Source organism: Leptosomus discolor, chromosome 22, assembly GCF_034619465.1.
Source record: "Leptosomus discolor isolate bLepDis1 chromosome 22, bLepDis1.hap2, whole genome shotgun sequence".
NCBI classification, from domain to species: Eukaryota; Metazoa; Chordata; class Aves; order Leptosomiformes; family Leptosomidae; genus Leptosomus; species Leptosomus discolor.
This window is the reverse complement of record NC_141412.1, coordinates 8,000,072-8,016,798: the sequence shown is the minus strand read 5'-3', so window position 1 is coordinate 8,016,798 and position 16,727 is coordinate 8,000,072. Positions and strand designations below refer to the sequence as shown.

The 16,727-nt window shown below is 53.0% G+C and overlaps 1 pseudogene; it reads left to right on the top strand.

Moving 5' to 3' along the window:
* The first annotated feature begins 4,362 nt into the window (after positions 1-4,362).
* Positions 4,363-16,317, top strand: LOC147413965 (ubiquitin carboxyl-terminal hydrolase 36-like; annotated as a pseudogene).
* Positions 16,318-16,727: the final 410 nt, after the last annotated feature.

The following is a 16,727-nucleotide window of genomic DNA, read 5'->3' as shown; positions in this document are numbered from 1 at the left end:
TTGAGGGGAAAAAAAATCAGGTAAATAAATGGAATCTGAAAAGTCCTCTAAATGGGTTCCACTGATGTTTTGCCATTCAAAAAGTAAATAATTCCAGTAAAACTTGTGCTGTCATATAATATGTGCATTCACGTGACCATGGAGTGCCTTGTCTAAGTAGTTACGTTGTGTCTTGCCAAAATCTTCCATATACAAAAAAAAAGAATGAAAGTGTCCATGTTAGCTGTTTTTTGCATTTGATTGGATTTAATTTTTTTGATGGGACAGCTTCTCTCATAATTATATAATAGTATGTGAATATATCAACAATTATGACAGAAATGCCCATGAAGCGTTGTAGCAATATGGTAGATGAAGCAATCCAAAGGAAAACAAGTTCATCACACTATGTCAGCATCCCTTTTTTAAAAGGAAAAGTCCTATGCAATGTAATAGAGAATTAGAACATTTTTCATTGTGTCAATCCTACATTTGACTGAGAGAGGCATCAGCAACAAGTGAATACCAAAAAGTCTCTGAAATGTAGGTCAAAACTTAGGAGAACTTGAATAAGCAAAAATGGAGGAAAAAGATTTGGAAACACAGATTTATTAAAACACAGAGGCTGGAATATTTCACCTGTTCATGTTATGAATGACCCCCTATTTTATAGGAGAGAAGAGAGGGCACAGAGGATAGATTATGTAGCTCGACATACTTAAGGGGCAGGGGGCTTCCAGGCCATGCTGCAAAGGTAAAGTTTGAAGTCAGTCTGTGGCCTCAGTCCTTCCATCAGTGGGGCTAAATCATGAGGATTTTTGTTGTTGACCATTGCAGAGATTCACTCCAAAGTTGAATCAAAGAGCGACTGTGTGTCTTCCTGTAGTAAGTGGTGCCTGTATAACAGCCAGGTCCTGACTTACTCTGTGTCTCGGATCTCCTAAATGTGTGTTCAGCCTAGAGGATGACCACCTATCTTGCTAAAAAGCCTCTTTATAGCAGAACTGCTGCTTCAGGGTGATGACTCGGGTTAAATGGTTCACAATTTAAGAAAACAACCTACTGAACACCACTTGAATGCCTGGAGCTGAGCATACATTTTTATTTCAGCACTAGTGTGCAGTAAGCTTTGGTTCATTTATTTTAGGGGAGAGAGCGGCTTTGCAATGGCATCCGCCAGCTCCCTCAACACTTGTGGGTGCATCCCATCAGGGCCCATGGATTTGTGGGTGTCTAGTTTCTCTAAAAGATCCCTAACCCAATCCTCCTTGACCAAAAGGTAGTCTTCCTTTCTTCTGACTTCTTCCCCTACAGCCAGAGTCAGGGACTCCTGAGGGCCAGCTTTAGTAGTAAAGACTGAGGCAAAGGCACCATTCAACAGCTCTGCTTTCTCCATATCCTCTGTCACCAGGGCACCCGCCTCATTCAGCAATGGGCCCACAGTTTCCCTCATCTTTCTTTTACTGCCAATGTATTTGAAGAAGCCCTTCTTGTTGTGTTTGACATCTTTGGCTAGGTTTAATTCCAAGTGGACCTTAGCTTTCCTGATTGCATCCCTGCATTCTCTGGCAGTGTTTCTATATCCCTCCCAAGTGACTAGCCCCTTTTTCCACCTGCTGTACACTCCTTTCTTCCCTTTGAGTTCTACCAGGACCTCCTTGCCCATCCAAGCAGGCCTCCTGCCTCCTTTGCTCCACTTCTTCCTCATAGGAATGCACCAATCTTGAGCTTGGAGGAAGTGCTGCTTGAATAGCAACCAGCTCTCTTGGGCCCCTCTGCTTTCTAGAGCCCCAACCCACGGGATTCCTCCAAGTAGGTTTTTGAAGAGGCTGAAGTTGGCTCTCCAAGTCCAGGGTTGCAATCTTACTTATTGCTCTGCTTCTTCCATGCAGGACCCTGAACTCCACCATCTCGTGGTCACTACAGCCAAGGGTGCCCCCAACCTTCACATCTCCGACCAGTCCTTCTTTGTTTGTCAGTACAAGGTCAAGCAGCGCCCCTCTCCTCATTGGTTCCTCCACCACCTGTGTCAGAAAGTGTCATCAGTGCTCTGTAGGAACCTCTTGGACTGTGGCTGCTTGGCTGGGTTGCTTTTCCAGCAAATGTCAGGGTCGTTGAAGTCCCCCATGAGACCCAGAGTCTGTGATTGTGAGGCCACTTTCAGCTGGCTGTAGAAGGCCTCATCAACTTCCTCCTCCTGGTCAAGTGGCCCGTAGTAAACACCCACAATATTGTCACCCACATTAGCCTGCCCCTTAAGTCTCACCCGTAAGCTCTTGAGTTGCTCCTCCCCTAGGCAAAGCTCGATCTGTTCCAGTTCCTTCTCATATAGAGGGCAACTCCCCCACCTCGCCTGGCTGGCCTGTCTTTCCTAAAGAGCCCGTAGCCATCCATGACAGTATTCCCATCATGTGAGCTGTCCCACCATGTCTCCGTTAGTGCTATGAGATCATGGCCCTGCAGCTGCACACAGATCTCTAACTCCTCCTGTTTGCTCCCCGTGCTGCGTGCATTGGTGTACAGGCATTTTGGGGAGGTAACTGAGCATGCAGGTTTCCCTGGAGGGACGGAGGAGGATCTAGCATAGCTAGACATGACGTGGAGGCAGCTGGCCTTCTGGTTTTCTTCTGGAGAGGCAGCTATGGGACACTTGTTGCTGCTCCGCTTGGCCTGGTCTATTCCCCAGTCAAATGTAATGGCAGGGGCATTGCCACCCTGGACCCCATCCCTGGAGACATTCAGTTTGAAGCCCTCCTTATCAAGCTGGCCAGCCTTTTACCAAAGATACCCTTGTCTCTGCCAGACAGGTGAACTCCATCCCTCCCCAATAGGTTAATGTCAAAGGATGCCCCATTGTCATAAACCCCAAACCCCTCACGATGGCACCAGCCACGCAACCAAGAGTTGATGTGCATTATCTGTTGATTTGCGGCTGCCTCTTTCCCCCTAACTGCTAAAATGGAGGAAAAGGTAACTCGGGCACCTGAGTTTTGCACTGTTGACCCTAGGACTTTGTGGTCTTCTTTGATTCTACACAGGTTGTGTCTTGTTAGGTCATTCATGCCCACACGAAAGAGTAACAGTGGGTAGTGGTCCATGCTCATGCAGGACAAGCTGCAGTACCTCCTCAGCTCCATCTCGGATCTCAGCTCCCAGAAGGCAGCAAACCTCCCGTGACTCTGTCGGGTCGGCAGATGAGCCCTTCAGTGCCTTTTAACAGAGTCACCCACTGCGAGCCCTCAGTGTTTCTTCCTCTGGTACCCGTGGGGTGCTGCTGGGATGGTTTCTCCTTTCGGTGCCCACTGGGCGCTGCTGGGGCAGGTTCTCTGTGCAGGCCTTGCTCACGGGTGTCTGGATCTGTTAAAGCTTCATATTTGGGTTTTTGCTGTGATGCCGGAGGGCAGAGACTGTACCGGAGCTCTGCTTTTATAGGTCACCAGGGTCCGAGGTGCCTCCTTGTTCTCAGGAGTGTCCGCTACAGGAGCGTGGCCGTGAACTCACTACTCTGTCTCCCCTCAGCTCCGCAGCCTCGGGCTGTCCCACAGCTCTGCCGCCGCAGCCCGCGCGCACCCTGGGAAGGGGTTGACCTGGCCGCCAGGGGAGGCTCCGGGTGCGCCCCGTGACCTGCCGACCGACCGGGGCTCTCCATCCACGCCAGCTCCGGGGCGGTCCCCGCGTGAACACTCGTTCTGGCGTGGAGGGAGTGCTCACTGGCCCGGCAGCCGCTCAACAGCCACCCAGAGCACTGTCCCGGGCCTGGACCGGCGGGCTGGTCGGAGCGGGCTGGTTGGAGAGCCCTGCCCTGCCCTGCCCTGCCCTGCATCATGTCCTGGTCCCCAGGGCCATTTAAATCTCCCGCGGTTTCTCCTGGCAACGGCCAAGCCACGCAGCCGCACTGGCGGAAGCTGCCAGATCCCGGAGCTCCTCCTTGGGCTTCCCGGGCTCGAGGGGCGCCTGATCTGTCTGTCCGCCCCGGCCCAGCACTCGGCCGAGCTTCCCTCCGTGCTGCCGCCATCCTCGCTGGCCGATGCGTGACATCAGGCTGTGACAAGGTGGCAGGGCATCCTTAACTGCTGGGGGCAGCTGCTGCTGGCGAGGGGGCAGGGACTCACACACCCCCGGGAGATGCCGTTTGATGATGTAGGTTCCCATCTCTGAACCCACTTTGGTTCAGTTGTTCCCTCCAGCAGCGGGGTCTGAAGGTCCTTCCGCTTGGTTGTGCTGTTGGAGTCTGCAGGGGCAGCAGCTGCTCACACACGTTTCTGGTGCAAACAAGGGCGTAGCGCCAAAATGCCACTGAGTTAACCAGCAAGAAACACACGTAGAAGAGATCAGCCAAAACTAGAATTAGTGATCACTGAAATGGGTGGGATACGTATGGGCATGGCTGGAGCCGTACGGGCTGGAGCCACTGTGTGAGATGGTTCTGGGGAGGCACTGGCCCCAGTGTGGCTCCAGGGCTCAGGCAACTGGTGTAAGTACAGGGGTCACAGCTTTCCCTTCTGCTGCTGTAGGCTGAAACATTAGTGCTCTAGTAGGCATCTTCCAGAAAGCAGCATCCAAAGCTGCGAGGCAGCCTTGCAGTGACAAGGCTAGACCTCTTTTCATGCCCTTCTCCTGAGAATCAACCACAGAACTGCTTCTGGCTCTGCCTGTGGGACCAGCACTTAGCCCAGCTTCTTTCTCTTGCTGGCAAGAAGCCCCTGTGAGACTTCATCCATTTTTTTTGGCTTTATAAAGATCTAGCTGGGTAACCAGTCTCCAGGTTCAGTTTGTGTTGATGTTTGTGCTGTTTTCTTGGCAAGCCAGCCATGCTCCATCAGGATTATCATTGACATTGCACAGTGTAAACAGATGGCTGTGAGGGGCCAGACTGTGTGCAGGCAGCACTTGCTTGTGCAGCCTTCGGTCCTCAGATGTGATGTGCTGGTTTTATTTATTTATATACTTCTTTGCCCCTTGCTTAGGTAGTAGAACTCTTAAGCCATCCCTTGAGCTGGCCGTTAGCACGTGTTAAGCATGTATTTTTACTGAGAGGCAGTTTTGAGGTATTTTTTACGTAAGGATGCACACACAAGGTAGGTGTGTGAGTAAACATGATTTACCCTCTGCATGCACTTGGTTCGGCGGATCGTTTGTTATGTTTGCTGTGTGGTGGCTTTTGTTGATGAGTACTTTGGAAGTGTCAGGGTAATGACTTCTGGTCGTTTGCTTCAAATTTGTGTATGAAAATTCACTTCTCTTGGGCAGGGAGTCAGATTTCCCTATTGCACCTAGCAAGCCTAACTCATAGTGTCATGGAGTTCTGCATCAACATTGCTATAAGTAAGTGCATGATTAACAGAGGAGTTGCTGGTGATATGTTCCACAGTTAAAAAGAGGGATATCCTGACATTTTCAGTGGCAAGATATGAAAAACTACAGTGGGAGAGCTGTGGGGTCTCTCACTTACTTGACCAGTGAAGTGCGAGGGCTTTTCTGCTGTCCTCCAGACAGGAGCACATTTGAGAGCTGGACTGGCTGGTGTCCTTGCTTCATGCTCTTGAACTGCACATTGCCAGTTAATCAGGCCATTAGGTGGAAATGTTAAGACTAGAAAAGACACATCCATGCTGTTGCTGATAACTGGAATAAATCTCTATCTAATATCTTGCCAAAACCAACTGAGAGTCTTACATTAGTGCCCCCTATATTTGTCACTGGTTTGTTTAAGTATCTCTATGGTGGTCCTTTATGCCTAAGAGTTTGTGGTGAACTTACAGCTGTTTTTGCACGACAGGTGACAGTAATGAAAGGCAGTAGTAGGAATAAGGATGATTTGAGAGAAGGAGGAGGAGCTGGGAAGCAACTGAAAAGAAAGTGTCTTCAGTGGCATCCCCTGCCTGCCAAGAAACTCCGTAACTGCTCTGAATAGGGGGAGAGTGAAGAAGGAGAGGAACATCTTGATAAGGTAGACTTCATTGGATGCTTTGACTGTAGGGGGTTAATGATGGGTCAGACTCTCCGTAGCTGCATTTTCGTTTTGTTTGTTTCTTGCTGTTCTCTTTTGTGAACAAACACAGCCAATAAAAAGAAGCGATGCTGTGCCCATAAGCCTATAAAGGCAAGTAGCAAATAACACAAAACAGTGAATTGACAATCATGCTTTTAAAACCACGGACAAAACTCTCTTTTTTATAGTTAGACTGTAAGAGTTCTGACTGGGTTATTTTAATAACGTGTCGTATATATCTCGATCTTGATGGCTCAAGGTAGGTTTTTGACATGTTTTTAAAAAATTTTTATTTTAGACGTGAAGTTCGCCTGTGCTTGGTATCTGCTTCTAGTGGCTGCAAGGACAGAAAACTAGCTAATAGTTTTCTTTCTTTTTTAAAGATTAAAAAAATACAAAGATTAAAATGGAAAAAGAAGAAAAAAGCTGTCAACCATTTTTATTATCTTTGCGTGTGAAATTCAACTTATCCCACAGACTGTTGAGAGCACAGGTGGAATAATCTGTCTCTGGTTTGACATTTGGTATGGTTCAATGACACCGGCCTTACCCATTTTCCGTAAGGACCTGACTATGTGGCACCTCACAAATGTACAGTTAGACTCATCCTCTGCAACAACAAGTGGGAATGTGTTACGGAGATAGGGTGTTTCAGTCGTGGGGAAAACATTCCTATCTGCATCTCCTGGGCACCTTCCTAAGGCAGGAAGGGAGAGGTCAGTGCTGAGGAGACTGCCTCGAGCCACATGCTGGTAAGGAAGAGTGACCTTGACAAGAATAAGGAGCTGCAAGGAGGAGCCTGATACTCTGACAGTTTTCTGTTGACCTTATAGGCCACTGTCACCATGTGGTATAAAATCACCGTGTTGCGCTTAGGTAGGAGATGGTTTTCTGTCTCATCCAGTATGGACTCATCTCCTGCGGTGCACCCCTTGTAGGAACGATGCACTGCCCCGTAAGCGCAGAGAGCATATTTTGGCAGTGTATTCTTTGAAGATTTGGCCTCTCTCTCTGACTGGGCAGCTGTGTGGTGGCTGCACTGCAGCACAGCTCCCAGGCTGAGTAATGAAGGGCAGGAGGTGGGGAAACCTCTGTTCCCTGTGCACTTTCCTTCCTGTGCACTCTGCAGTTGCAAACACAGTTGGTTGGGATCCAAGGTAGCTCTGCTCGCCTCATCCCACTGAAGTGACTTCGAGGGTGTAGGGAGGGCACAGGAAGGATCTCATCCCTCCAGTCCCTTTAGGACTGTTGCTACAGAATGGTCCTCAGCTTAGAAATCTGCTCCACTTGCAAGTTGGAGTTTGAGTCTTGCAGAGAGCGTGAACGAAGCTTGGACAGTCAGGTGAGGAGGTCTGATGTAGAACTCCAGGTCTTCTGAACAGAACTGATGGCCTTTGGAGACAGCTGTGTGTCCACCCGCAGCATACACAAGACTCTCAGTCTCCAGGAGAAGCGTGGATAACTAAGTTTACACCCCTTCCCTTTTGTTTCTGCTAGGTGTCACTCCTTGGTGCGGATGGTTTAGAGCGGGGTGCTGATGAATCCAAAGAGAAGTCCTCAGAGCAATGAGCTCGCCGACCAGTGAATGCATTTTTCTTGTTCTGCAAACACTATTGCGCTCTTGTGCATAAAGAATGCCCTTGGCTCAATAGCTGTGATGCAACCAAGGTCCTGACGGGTCGGTGGGCTGTTCTAGAGACGAAAGAAAAGCAGAAATACACTAACATGGCCAAGGAGGTATGTTCTGCCTGGATATAAAGGGAGTTCATTACTTATTTGCCTGTTTTCTGTTTCTGTGTGTATTCGATGTTTTCTGTGAGGTCTTTCTCTTCCCTGAGTTCCTCAGCTTCCCCAGTGGGATTCTGGTGCCCAGAGCAGCTGCTGTTCTTGCTTTGAATCATGTGGTCCTTTGGACCAGAATGAAAAGAAATTGGTCTGTGTACACAAACTAACCCGGCTCTAGTAGTCATTGGCACAAATCTACGTACTTTGTGGTAGATATCACCTGGTAATTCCTGCGGTACGAGCATTAACACGGGGATAGTGCATAGGCAGGGGCCACTGAAGACAATAACATACAGTTCAGTGTCAGCTGACCAGTGATACTTAGCTCAGGCTGTGCATTTGCTATCAGTAATACAGGTTGCTGTTATAATACAGGTGGACAAAAGAAAAAGCATAGTCAACAAATGTAGTTGCTTTTTACTTTTGATGCTAAAGAGCTTAAAAATTCTTAGTGTTTCATGAAGTACTCTCCCTATGTATTGTTCACCAGTTTCAGACAGAGCAATGTTTCATGAGGCAGAGTCCAGTGTCTGAATCAGAGAGCAACACATTGTCAGAGTCGTTTAAGTGGGAGCAAGGAAAAGAGATTTATCCCCACACTTCACAAAGTATCTTTAGGTCAACTTAAAATTTAAATGAGGCTTTTTAAGAAATAGCTTGCTTGGTAAGCTGGCCCCAGGAAGGCTGCAGATCTCAATAGCAGAGTGAGGGGGACACAGCCAGGTACTCAGGCTGATAACATCACCCCAGAACAGATCCCTGTAGTTACCCACGTGATATAGATTGTGGGTAACCACTGAACTCAATCTTAGGAAAAATGATGGAGGGCCAGTCAGAAGGAAGGACATCTCTCATTTGTCCAGAAATGGTGGAGCACTACAAGAAGCACAGAGAGCTGTGAAATGATGGAGAAACCATTATCTGTACCTGTACCTGTCACCTGAAGTTGTCTGTTACCGTTAACACACGTGTACAAGGTTTGGCGGTTCAGTACTTTGTGTGAGCACAGAAAAGCCCACAGTGTTCTGCATGGCAGGTCATTTTTGAAGCGGGGTCTGTAATGCCTCTGTGGTTCCCTGTCTGTGACACAGTGTTGAAACACTTGAGTATCAGCTTTGTCCAGCCGTTCCTGGTTTGTTCTGCATTTGCACTCACAAATTGGTGATGCTTCCTGAAAGGTGTGGGAAAAGGGCAATTAGAAGATCCATCACTATTTTTCTTAGCCTTTTGTCTTGAATGAAGGAAACTCATTCATTAACAAGGAAAATAATTGCAGGACCTCTGCATGAAGTGACAGATTTGAAACTATTAATGATATTGCTGTAGAAATCATTGCTCCTGTAGTGATTTATTTATTTTTCTTGGCATGAAGAACAAAATGGCGGGAGATGGCTGAGGATGGGGAGTTGGGCTGGCTGCTGGCCCCCTCAGCCAAGAAGATGCGGCTGCAGAAGAATGAGGTTGAGCCCACCAGCTACGGCTTCTCCTGTGAGCTGGAGCAGCTGCAGGGGAAGTACGTGCTGCTCAACCCCTGGGCCAAGGCTGCCGAGGAGGAGCCACCCAGCAAGCAGGGTAGGTAGAGCAGGTGAGGGGGTTCCTCTCCACGCTCTGCGCTGCCACAACTCACCACCCTTCTCCCCTCAGGCAGCAGCCATGCCCTGGGGGGACGGGGTCCCCATGCCCCAGAAGGTGCTCTTCCTCGCGGAGTGCCTCTCCATGAAATGGGAGCAGATCTACCGGATTGGCGCAGGGCTGGAGAACCTGGGGAACACCTGCTTCCTCAACTCCATGGTGCAGTGCCTGACCCACACGCCGCCGCTCGCCAGCTACCTGCTCTCCAAGGAGCACAGCCGCAGCTGTGAGTGGGGAGGCCCGGCTTGGTGGTGGCAGGGGTGCCGGTGGGAGGAGGACCGCCTGCCTGTCCTGCTACCAGTGCTGTGCTCAGCACCGCTGCCTGTGGCTCCGGCAATGGGGCCCCATGTCCTGTCGTTAAAATCCTGTCTTCTCCTCTCCTGCTCCAGGTGACCAAGGAGGCTTTTGCATGATGTGCCTCATGGAGAAGCACACAATCCAGGCTTTTGCCAACAGCGGCAAGGCAATAAAGCCGGTATCCTTCGTCCGAGACCTCAAGAGTAAGGATGGCTGCCTTCCCCTCCCCCTGGTAGCCATGCAGGAGAGCAGTGGCTAATGCAGGAGTGTAACCTTTGAGATGGGGGCAGGTCTTGGCAGACAGCTCTTCTGAGATGACGCCCTGAGCCTGCCAGGGGCTGGCGCCTTCATGGGCCACGTGAGACTTCCCCCACGGCCGGCAAGAATCTGATGTCTGGTTTGGTTTGAGGGGGCTCAAACCCCACAGTCCCTGCCCCAAGGAAGGGAGGGAAGGCCTGCATCATGCAGCACGTGCTGGGGCCGATTCTTCCCTCTCCTGCAGATATTGCCCAGCACATCCACTTGAGGAGACAGGAGGATGCGCATGAGTTCCCATGTCACACCGTCGATGCCATGTAGAAGGCCTGCTTGAAAGGCTGTACCACGTACGTGGGGCCTCTGATGGCCCATCGCTGCTCTTCCCCGCTGTACCCTCACTGGTCCTCTGCACCCACAGGAGGGGACTGCGAGGTGAATGTGTCCCCCAGGTCAGATTCATAGAGGGAGCCGCTGATTCCAGGGGCCTCAGGTGGATGGACCAGCTCCCTGTCCCTCTGTGACACAGCTCTGTCTGCCTTCTCCCTTCTCCTGACTCCTCCACCATAGCAGAGCTGTGGTCCTGTCCCCAAATCCCGAGGCAGCCATGGGTTTGGATTCTGTCCCAGTTGCTGAGGAATACAGGTGTGCCTGCTAGTTCAGCCCCAGCGCTGTGGCTGGGGCTGAGCCGCTTTCCTGTGGGCCCTCCGTCCTGGGAAGCCTGCGTTGCCTCTGTCTGCTGTGCCCAGCTCTGAGCTCTGGCCAGGAGCTTCTGCTCCTTCTCGAGGAAGGTGTGCATCGGAGCCTGATGCCACCCCTCGAGCTGCGGCACCGGGAGAGCAGGCTGGCAGAGGCTGTGACTTCCCTCTGCCCCTAGAGCTCTGCAGCCCGTCCGCTGGCCAGAGCACACAGGGGAGCTGTCCTGAGGAAACAGGGGTGGCCCACGGGGGTGGCCATGGTGGAGGGGCGATGTGAGATCTGGTGCTGCTGTCTCCAGGTTGGATCGCGAGACCCAGGCCGTGACGCTGGTTCACCAGATCTTTGGCAGTTACCTGCGGTCCCGTGGTGAGTGCTGGCTGCCAGGTGCTGGGCCTGTGACTCTCAGGGCTGCTGTTGCCCCGAGAGCCTTATGGTAAAAATCTTTTGGGAAAGTTGTGAAGCATGTGTAAAGTACCCAGAGCTGCAGCTGGTCAGTCTGGCAGTGCCTGCGGCTCATGACCCCTGTTGTGGCGATGGAAAAAGCCGTTGGCCGTGGGTCTCCAGCTCATTGCCGCCGACAGAGGAACCCGTGTTGCCAGCTCTCTAGCAACAGCTGCTGTCCCAACACACAGCGGAACTGCCAGCCTTCCTCCTTGCCAGGCTGTGAATCCTGGTGCTCACCTCCCAGAGCCTGAATGCAGAAAGGGGGAATATTGCAGCTGCCTGCACTGTGCTGGGGTGGTGGCGGGTGCAGGTGTTGTGCCAGGCTGTGCTCATTGCTCACTCTTTTGCAGTGAAGTGCTTGGCGTGCAAGAGCGTCTTGGACACCTATGACCCTTACCTGGACCTGCCACTGGAGATCGGGGTACTGGGGCAGGGTCGGGGATGGGGAGGAGCTCTGCTCTTGTGGGGGGATGTTCTTGCACCCACACTGTTACTGCTCTTAAGGCTCCTTAACCGGCCAGCATCAAGGTACGGCGCAGGCGAGAGGGAAGCTGCTTCCATTGTGGTGCTGCCTTCTCTCTCTGGCAGAGCAGTGCCCATTGCCTGAGCGTGGGCCACGACTCCTGCATTGAGGCTCTGTGGTGTGGGGGGCAGTGCACCTGTCCCTCGCAGCATGCTGGCCGGTGCCTAGCTGGTGGCAGGCTCACAGGTGTGGTGTAGCCTGTGGCCCTGTGCTCATGCTCTGCATTAACTCTCGGGGCCAGCATCTCGGCAGGGAGCTGGGCTGTCGCGTGGACAGGCCACTCATGCCCTGACCTCTCCTCTGCCCTTGCAGGAAGCCGCAAACCTAGTGCAGGCGCTGGAGCTGTTTGTGAAGCCAGACCTGCTGGGCAGGGAGAACGCCTACATGTGTGCCCAGTGAGTGTGTGGGGCTGCGGCCGGGAAGGGGCCCGTGGGTGTACTGGTGGGAAGCAGGCGGAAAGCCTGCTCCAGTAAGGGAGGGCTTCTCTACCTGCTCCACGGCTAAACCATGAGGCACGTGGGCACGGAAATCTGCAATGAAGCCTGCCGCTCCTCAGCTCCCTCCTCTTGTGGGGAGGACCGGGGCCAGCAGACATGGCCATGAGCAGGTGCTCTGGAGCGGTGCCCGCTGTCAGCTGGGTTATTGCCGTGGGGTGTGCTGTTTGGCCGGGGCTGGCATCGTCTGGGTGGTGGAACAGTTTTAATAGCTCGAACTCTTCCTGTGCAGGTGCAAGAAGAAAGTGACGGCCAGCAAGGGCTTCACCATCCACTGAGCCTCCAATGTTCTCATGGTCTCACTGAAGCGCTTTGCTGACTTCGATGGAGGCAAAATCACAAAGGTGAGTGCTTGGCCATCCAGAGCGGGGGCTGTTTCCTGGCCCAAGGCTCTGCTGCCCAAAGCAGGGTAGGAGGTGGTCCAGTGCGAGCTCTGCCGTAGGCCTGCTGACCTTCCGCAGCTGTGTGGCACAGAGGGAGTTTGGCTCATCCTGGCATCTTCCTCACAGTGCACTCTGCCTGGTGAGAGTGGGTCCCCCTCCCTCAAGAGGTGGGATTTGTAGGACAGCTGAGCTGCTCTTGCTCTAGCAAGAAAGCCGTCTGCTGTGCAGGCTCCTGAGACATCCTCTTTCTGCAGGATGTGGGGTACTCCGAGTTCTTGAACCTCCGCCCTTACATGTCTCAGAAGAATGGGGACCCTGTCATGTACAGGCTCTACGCAGTGCTGGTGCATTCTGGGTACAGCTGCCACGCCGGGCACTACTACTGCTTCGTGAAGGTGAGCCTGGGGTGCTCTCTTGGCACCCCCTCTGGGCTGGGGGCTGGTGGGTGCTCGCGGGTCCCTGTAGCGTGCAGAAAGGAGGGTGCTGAGCAGAGGTACGTGGTGTGGAGCACAGGATTGGGGGCACAGACCGTGCTCCGCTGCAGGAAGCGTGCAGGTCTGCTCTCACAGAGTCCCCTTGCCTGCCCTGGGCCACCTGTGGGTTTTGGGGAGAGGAGCGCTGCCGGCGGGCACTGTTCCTCCTGCTCTTCAGGCCAGGAGTGTCGCCAGTCACAGCTGGACCCCATTCTCTCTCCTTCTGCAGGCCAGCAATGGGCAGTGGTATAAAATGAACGATGAGCTGGTCCGCCCCAGCAGCACCGAAGCGGTCCTCAAACAGCAGGTCTACGTGCTGTTCTACCTGAGGTGAGAGCGCCCTGTGCCTTGCGGCCCCTCTTCCCCCTGCTCTCAGCATTTGGGACGGGGCTGGTAGCACATGCCTGGGTGTGGGACGAAGCTTGGCCCAAGTAGCCCCAAAGCCTGTGTTCGCGCGCTGGCTCGGAGCAGAGTGGCAGGGAGAGGTCCAGCCCCTTGTCAGGGTTTTGCTGTAGATCAAGAGTGGTTCATCTCGTCGGAGCTTCTGGCTCCTGTTGCTTGTGTGCATCTCTGACGAGAGCGTTCCCGTTGCTCGAAGCCTCGCAGATAACACCTGCACTTCTCTGCCTTCACCAGAACCCCCAGCCCCAGGAAGAGCTCGCAGGGGCCCATGGCCAAAGATGCCTCCAGCCTGCCTGGCTGCACCGGAGGTGTCGCCACTCAGGTCAAGACCACTGTGACCAGCAGGGCCCTGTCTTCACCACTGAAGGGCGGGCTGAGTCCTGAGGGCTGGTCTCGGCCAGCGCTCCTGGGAGCTGGGAGCTGCTGCCCCTCTGTCTGCTCTGCAAGGGCGGGTGGGCTGCAGCTTCGCAGGGAGGCAGGCGCACTGCTCCAAAAGGGCAGGCGTGAGGGAGGATGGTTGGCAGGAGGGATCCTGCTGAGCCAAGGGCTCTTGAGCTTGCCTGGTGAGGGATGGGGAGGAGCTTATCCCTCTGTGTCCTTGGCTCTTTGAACACTCTCCTCCCTGAACCTCTATCCTGGTTTTTTAGAGACCAGACACGGTGCTGGGGAGGAAGCTGACGGGGCTGAAGGAGGTCAGAGTCCCTGTAGCCCACAGTACATCCGGGGCAGGGCTGGAGCTGCCCAACAGAACCGCCCCGCCAAAGCCGCCCGATGTGTCCCCATCACCCAGACTGCCCCTCACAGCCACCCCCATGGCCACAGCACTGCTCGATGGTGCAGCGTGGAGGCTCAAGAAGCCATTCTCCTTCCCACAGCTGCCTCCCGTGCCCAGAGCAGCTCAAGGCTTCTGCAGCACCAGCAGGACAAGCGCGGCCAAAGCGGAGCTGCCCACGCAGAGCTCCTGCAAGTGCAAGCAGCCACCTGTGTCACCCAAGGTGCTGCTGGAGCCCAGCCACAGCCGGGAGCCTGGGGGCAGTGGGGACAACACCGGGACCCTCAAGAGGGTGCTCCCATGCCAGCGCAGGGCGCAGTGGGGAAGCTGGCCAAGGTGTATCAGAAGGCCAAGAGCAGACCTGACAGCACCTGCAGCTCTCGGAAAACAGGCTGCGGCACGGACCTCCCTGCCGGCCCCGGCGCCGATCCGGCTGCTCTCAAAAACGCCAAGCTGGCAAAATGGACAGCACCAGGTCACTGCCACCAGCCAAGAAGCTGGTGCTCTCTGCGTCGTGGCTAAACCCCAGCCAACAGCTGAAGCCCACGCAGCCACTCGCTCACTCCTCCCCCCTCCCCCTGGGACAGGGAGGAGAATCGAAAAAAAAGTAAAACTTGTCATTGAGGTAAGAACAGCTTCATAAATAAGTAAAATAAAATAAAATCATGACGATAATAATAAAAAAGTTACTAACATTAATAATAGTAACTGTAATTAAATGGAATATAGCAAAGAGAGAGAGAAACAAAACCCGAGAAAAGACAAGTGGTGCACAGGGCAGTTGCCCACCACCTGCTGACCAATTCCAGAGCAGTGATCCACCCTCCTGGCCAAATCTCCCCAATTTCTCTACTGACATGGAACAGACGTTCTATGACCCTTTCACCAGTTTGCGTCAGCTGTCCTGGCCATGTTCCCTCCCAGCTTCTTCTGCGCCTGCTTGCTCAAAGAGCAGGGGAACCTGAAAAATCCTTGACTTAGGATAAGCCCTCGAACTCTCCTGGTTTTGCAGAACACGGTCTGCCAAGGCCACAGCACGGCGGGAGTCTGGCGGTGAGGTTCTTGCTGATGTGACGGTGCTGACGCCTGTGTCTGCCCCACGATATGCAGCCCCTCTCCAGCCATCTGCCTCAGCAGAGAGCAAATCCTGGGGGGAGCAGCTGGCAGCAGAGATGCAGGCTCCCCGAGCTCCTGCCAGGGCGCGGGGACGTGCTCCCGCCCCCTTCCCAGCAACTCCCCATGGGCACAGCGGTGAGGCTGAACCCATCCCTAGGCCGGACCTGACCAACCTCCAGATTCACTCTAGAGTGGCAGGACCTCAAAATCTTGGATGGAGCACCTGCTACGTACGTTCACCCCTGGGGATTCACTAAATCCAAGCCTACTGGTGAAGCCATTACTCACAGGGGTTGTTCCATGTCGTGGCCATTGCTCGTCTCGGGAACAGAGAGGAAAGCTCTGGATGACAAAAGCTGCCAGGACTCACTCCAGAAACGGAAGACCAGTGCTAGAAGATCCCCATCACCTAATTGCATAGAAATACTTCTGGCTTAATTAAATCATTATTGAAAATGTAACACATCCACCAGCAAAACACTTTCAGTGGTAGTTTTAGCTGCTGCAGAGCTGCAGGCTGATGACCTTACACTCACTGTCACAGGACCAAAAAAACGCACAAGTGGCAAACAGGAACTCATATCTACCTAGCTTTATAGGTAGAAGAGCTCAGCCTACAGCTCTGGAGGTGTAGACCAGCCTAGACTTAGATCCTGAGTCTACCTACTCGATGACCTGTCCACAAAGTCAAATCATAATTACCTTTGAAAGAGGAGGGAACTGGGAGGGGAAGGGGGAAGAAAAAAAACCAAAATTGCTGGGAAGAAAATGGAAGTAGAGGCACACAATTAGAAGAGGAAGGAGCCGAGGTATCCTGAAGGCCAGCTCAGCCCAACTCACTTTTGCTGGTGAAAAGCTGTGCAGCTTGGAGGGAAAAAACCATACTTTGGTGCTGGGATGCGCACAAATGCCTGAGTTCTGACATGAAGCAGCAGAAAAACCTGGACACGGCTGCTTTTCCCTTTCTTCCTATCTGCAGGCATCTTTGACTTCTACATTTGCCTGAAGTCCTCCCAGACTAACAGGGATGTGGCCTCTGTCCAGTTCATGAGCCAGTGTGCAGGTGTCTGAGCCGGGGTGAGGTGGAGGAGCCTGGAAAACAATTAATGGACGAGGCAAGGGAAGAAGGTGTAGTGTGAGTGGCAGCTGGGATTCACTGACGCCCTGTTTCGTGTCTGGATCAGTGTTGGTCTTGGGCATGGACTAACCCCAGTTGAGAGCAGGAATTCTCTTTACTAATCCTGGGAGTTTGAGGGCTGTTCCTGCCCTCTCCTCCTGGTGCGACCCGAGCACATGACTGCCCTGCCTGCTTTGGGACCTCGGGGTGAAAAGGAGAGAGGGACTCGTGTAGTTAGGGGGTCTCTAGGGGTGCCCTGGGTTTGCTTTGCTGCTCACTTCTGTGCTGTTTCCTGGGCTGTTCACTGTGTGGGTGCCTAGAGAGGCAAACGAGGCCCTGAACTAAGTTTCTGGTTCAGGCTTTC